This window comes from Monopterus albus, unplaced genomic scaffold, assembly GCF_001952655.1.
Source record: "Monopterus albus unplaced genomic scaffold, M_albus_1.0 scaffold51.1, whole genome shotgun sequence".
Classification (NCBI taxonomy): Eukaryota; Metazoa; Chordata; class Actinopteri; order Synbranchiformes; family Synbranchidae; genus Monopterus; species Monopterus albus.
The window spans coordinates 6,463,638-6,470,012 of NW_018127931.1; positions in this window are offsets into that span (position 1 = coordinate 6,463,638).

The window sequence follows — 6,375 nt, forward strand, 5'->3', positions numbered from 1 at the left end:
TTTTTTTAATGCGTCCATCTGTCATGGTCTGTTTTCAACGTGCTTCTCCACCCCTAGCCCTCCTCAACCGTTATGATCTGCAAAGCAGCGATAATAGTGCAGCAAACGTTTTTTTCTTATCAGTAGTTAGACACTCACCCCCTCTCTTTATAAAAAGACAGTGTTTTCCATACACCTCTTTAGAGTGAAAAATTAAGGTGTATTACCCTCTGAGAAAAACAAAAATGACTACTCCTTCTTTTCACCCCTCGAAAATGGATGGGATCATCGCTAACACGCCAGTGATTATTACCGAGCAGTCTAATCTAACCAATGCACCGAGAAAGGCGACCATGCACCTTGTTCGAGTCCAGAAGCCACCGGCATCTTCTCTTCGAGGTGAAATCAAACTGCAGACAGGCTATTTCGGCTATATTTTCTTATATGGTACTGGAGAGTTGTCATTTTACCAGCTGGACGAGGGCGAGACTTTTAGCCCAGATACCGTGAAAACCCCGATCACAGCTAGTGACTGGGGTGTTCTCAAATCAGTGGTTATACAGTACCTTAAGGAGTGTTCTGACAATTTAGACCATGATGCTGCTGATGATAACCTGGACTATGATGGACAACCGGATGAGAAAATGCCTCGTTTTATGGAGCAGGCCAGGAGCATCGGGGTGCGACTGACCCCCCGACAAAGGCAGCATAAAGTCCAGCATGTCAGAATTTTTTTCATGGTCTACAATGAGATACGCTGACGCTGACCAACATGTACTTAACTTTAGCATCCCCTTTACCAGCTGCGACATTAAAGTGATATACACAATAATGCATCAGTAATTAAAATCCAATAATATGCTTTACTTTACTAATTTTCTTTTGGTTTTACTCAAGTAACATTTTAAATGCGGGACTTTAACTTCTAACAGAACATTTCTACATAGTGGTATTGCTACTTTTACCTAGGATCTGAGTACTCTGAGTAAGCTGCTGGGGATTTACATTATAAGCCTGCCCAGTGAGAGTCACTGGCTGTGTAGCATGATGAGCATGAGCGAACATGCACAGGTGCACTTCGCAAATATTTGGAGGGCTTTTATATGTCTACAGATATTTGAATGATATTTACATGCTTTTTCCTTTCTGTTTTGAACTCGACATCAGGGTGGGATCAGCCATTCAGTGACTTTGATATATAGATCTATACAAACTGGCACTTAGTGTATGAGCATAGTCACACTTAAACATCAAAGCCTTTTAAATTATTCATTTTCTTTCTGGTTACAAGATATCACAAAATCTTCAATTTAGAGTTGCATTTTCCTTAGAACAGGGCACATTAGTGCAGCTGGCGCTGTGTATGACTTTTGGATTACCGTTAGGCTGGGTGGGCACACTGCTGCCTGGCAGGAAAATCTGAATTGACTGAGTTGCATGTAGCCATGGTGACAGATCTTCACAAACATCCCAGGAATGGCTTTCAGGGCACGTTTACTCTGTGTCCATTCACTTAGTTCCAAACCTCTCTTGACTGATGGGTAACAGTTCAACCTTCTATATACAGTACTAAATGAGAAACTTAAAATTAGACAATTGAATTTGACTGTATGAAAAGGCAAAGAAGAGAGACTGCAGGCAGGATTTCACTCTGTGCTGAAACAAAGGTGTGAGTTTTCTACAGGCTGTCTGCACAAACTCAAAATCTGAGTTGATCAAAACAGTCCCCCAGATCCACCCATTATTAATACCATTTATCCTAACAAGGGTCTGGAGCCGATCCCAGCTGACATTGGGTGAGAGGTGGGGTACACCCCGGACAGGTCACCAGTTTATCATAGAGCTGACAACCCCAGACAACAACACACACCCAAACTCACTCCTACAGGCAATTTAGAGTTGCATGTGTTTGGACTGTGGAAGGAAGCAGGAGTGCCCAGAGAGAGCCCACGCAGATACAGGGAGGACATGCAAACTCCACACAGAAAGGCACCGGACTGGCCTGTGAGGCAACAACGCTAACCACTGCGTCACGGTGCCGCCTGGTACCCCAGATGTTGTGACAATTTTTTTTCAATAATTGCTTCATTGAAAAAATCTAAAAAAAGTGGCCAACAGCGGAGCAACACAGGAGACATGTAGTTTAGAGAGAGAGAGAGACAGGGGTTTGGATTTTAACAGCAAAGATGATCCATCAGCTGCTGGACCCTTTATGCCATTTTATTAGACATTTGTAGCACCAACTCAGCAGCTTGGATGGAAACTAGTCATTGTTATAGTGACTGATTTCAATAATCTGAATTGTTGGTTGCCTGTTTCATTCTGGTGCCAGTGGCTCCACCTCAAAGTATTTACTACAGTAGTTATACAGACACAAAACACAAGGATGCTAATGCTCTTAGCCAATGTGTGAAATGCAGCATAGAGATATTGAGCTTTATGCTACAGTCTTTCTTGTGAGTTGGTATGTCCAAAGTACATTTAGTAAGAAAAAGCTGCTACATCAGTGATCTCTGTAAACAACCATAACAGGCAGGAGACAGGATTTAATCACTGAAAGCAGTTGTAATGATGATCAATCAGAAACAATAATGATCCTACCTTGTCAAGCAACTCAAGGTATGTATAGAAATATGCAGTAAGTACTCTGATTCTCTATCCAATAAATGTAATAAATTGACTTCAAATAAGTGACTTCAAATTTCCAGTTTTCTATTTTTCCATTTTACATGTAGAAATCTGAACTGATAAGCTTGTCACAAACTGGTCATGACTGGATTTAATCAGATCCTTCTTTGAATGTAAAATGCAACAACAACAATCATATCTATTTTTTTTTTTTTAGACTGCGTAATTATCTAACTGCCATTGTGATTTTGGGGATGTGATGCATGTTCCACTGGCTGCCGATCTCCACACCCGAGATAAGATCACGGGTGTGGAGGTTGTCTTGGGTGTTTCCTGCCACTGGAATAGTTTGAATAGTTTCATTAATAAAAAGCTTTAGGGACTGAGCTTCAGAGACCTGATCCGGACATCAGGAGTCACATACATTAAGTGGTTCCAGGACTACTGTGTGACTGTGTGTTTGTGTGATGCATATAGTTCATGTGGACGAGATTTCTGAGTCAGCTATTTTGACTTACCCACTGACAGATGCATTAGTTCACTAATAGGATTTTTGACAGATGCATTAGTTCACTAATAGGATCTTTAGCTTCTGCATTGTACAAAACTACCTATAGAATTTACTCAATAAACGTGAGGACTCTGCATGTAGTTGGTTTGGGTAGATCTGAGTAAAGAGTACCCAAATTTGACAGCTATGACACACTAAATTAAATTAGGTGTGGTCTGACTAACATTTCTCGGTACATTACACAACTAATTTCTTATAAAACCTGAATAAGAACTTCAGCTCCTTCAGAATGCTGCTGCCAGAGTTTTAACAAGAACCAGGAGAACTGAGCGCATCACTCCTGTTCTAGTTAAATCACAGTGCTATGGGGCCAAAATACATTTCTGATATCACTGAAGAATACAAACCCAGCAGGGCTCTGAGATCCTCAGGAAGCAGTCAGCTGGTAGAAACAAATGGGGTGATGCTGCTTTTAGCTACTATACTGAATACAGGACAAACTGGCTTCCTGATGACCCAGCTCTAGCCACTTTTAAGTTTAAACTGACAAAGCTGCTGTTTTCTTGTGCCATTGACTGACTGGTTCCTGTGTTGTATATGGGGAAACTTACATCTTCTTACTGCTCTGTAGCTGTACTATAGTCCTGTTTCTGATTGTTTTTTATCTTTGTCTATTTGTTTCTGTTTTAATTGTATTTTTATTACTTCATTTTAAACATTTTATGTTTAGTGCTTTATGTTTATTTTGTTATAATTGATTTTATTGTGTGCTTTTTAGTCTAATTGCTTTTAATGCACGCCAACTTACACATACAGCTGTCATGTGCATGTACACTGGGTTGCTCAGTTGTACTGACCTAAATCCATGTCACCTGTTGTTGTAGTTGGATCCTCCTAGGACAAAAAAATATGTAATTGCTTCATTGTGTTCTGGATCTGCCCTGAGGTCTCATGCAAGTTGGACGTTTCTGGAAAACCTCCAGGAGACATCCTGATCAGATGCCCAAACCATCTCAAGTGGCATCTTTTGCACAGGTTTTTTGTTTTTTCTGGACATTTGATACTGTCATGATCGGCAAATAAAGCTGCCGATAATGTCGAGGGTAAACTCAATAATAAGGCCAGATGGGGATAAGCAGAACACTGTCTCTTTACTAACAGCACTGGTCACAAATAACTGTACACAATGCAGAAGTCTGATTAAACAGGTATCACACTCAGGTCGATAATTCCAGTCCAGGGTCAGAGCCAGCAAACTCACACATCTGAGGTATCCACAAGAAGATTGATCAGTAAGGGAAGTCCATAAGTCGAAGCACAGAATACGATCAGAATCAGAAGGGTTAGGCAGTAATCGGTGGTCACAAGGAAATCCGGGGTCAGAGCTAGAATAACAGGCACAAGAAGAAACGCTGGAAAGTCTGAACATTAGTTAAAATGATCTGGCAGATTCCTGGTGGGAGGAAGCTACCTATAAAGGGGTGAAAACGGGTGCAAGCAATTGTTATTGATTAGGGTAAAGAGTCCGTAGCTGAGGTGAGACTGTAACAGGACGTGGTGTCAGAATAAAAGCAGGATACCAGATGCAGAGGAAACAGAATCATGACAGATGTTGTCTGTAAGAATAAAGGAAACTGATTTTAATCTGTTTGTATTAGTGATGTTATTGTCTTTGTTATACTCAAAAGTTACGATCACAAGTGAGGATTAGACTGTGAATGGACCAGTGAAATTGCCCAGCCAGTATGCTCTCTATGTGCCTCTGTAGCAGAAGTGGTTGAGGAGAGGTCAGGGCATTATAATCAGCTGTGTTTACACTCTCACAGTCTGATTAGCACTCATACATGGCTGAGTGTGTGCCTGCATGCATGACTGCTGACAGCCTGCCGCTGGTCAGAGGAATGCTAATGCTTGATCCTGGTGCTCCTGATAGATTTAACCCTCCATTACCTCCATGTGGCCTGAATGAGGCACAAATCAAAACCAGGACAGACAGACTGTATGTGCATGAGTGGCTCAGTGGAGTGAGGTCACTGAGACAATGACACACTGAGGGAGGAAGGGAGGGAAGGATGTGTCACCGAGCTTCCAGAGTTTGACTGGGTTTGCTTCTCCTGTCACTGGTCTGCTTGTCAGCGTTGACTCATGAGGAGGAAGGATGTCCTTCATCCACTTTGATGTTAGCTTTAGCCCCTCATAGGCTGATGATCACAACTACTTTGTGCCCAAAACTGCTCACTGACTTTTGCCACTGCAGGTCTGAAGGGCAATACCAGTTCTGGTATTTTGTGCTGATATTCAGCATTTTAAATTTAGTTTACTTTGAACTGAACATTTTTATAACAAAAACAAAGCACAGTTGCAACTTTTTACTGTGTGAAAACGGATATCCTGGACTTTTTTTTCCTTTTTATCTTGACAAGACAAAACAAAAATCTAACAAACAAAAAACCCTATTGCATTAATAAAATCCCATCTCAAACTAATAAAAACAAACAAACTGTCACAAATTTTCCTTATCCCCATTAAAATCAAATTTAACAAAATATTAATTTGGAAGAAACATTTTTCCTGTATCAGAAGCCTCCCATTTACCATTGTCCAACTTCACTGAATTTCTCTCCCGTCTTATAGTAACTTGTAGTGTCGTTGTTTCTCTTTGCAATAACCCCTTCTGAAATTAAAAATCATTTAAGCAAGGACCTAAACTGATTAATATTCAAACATTCCACCCCTTCTGCCTTTAAATAAATGATTTCTCTAACAAAATAATGAAATCAATAATAATAATCAGCCAATGTGATTGACAACTTAATTTCAGAACACATCTGCTGTATCCCAACCCAGAAGGTAGAAACAAATGGGAAAAGCCTGAATAAATGTTCGGCTCATTCAAATCAATAATATTCCTAATTTTGAATATCTCTCTTTAGGCCCAAAAAACTGACAGATTAATTTATTTTGGAAACTTATTATTGATATGTCTACTGTTTTTATATACATTAGTCCAAAAACCTATTTTCATAAAATAGGACAGTCAAAAATGTCTTCCCACTTTTTAAATATTTTACATGGAATCTCTCACCAGGGTCTAGAGGACAAATCAAATGTATTTATCTTTTGACCTTTCAACCATGAGTGGAATGACCTCAAGATGGAATTTATGCATCATGTAATAAACACAAATAGAGATCCTGTATGGAAAATATGTTATAATAGTGCACAAGTTTTGAACAACCTGATGGTGCTTGTGCTGA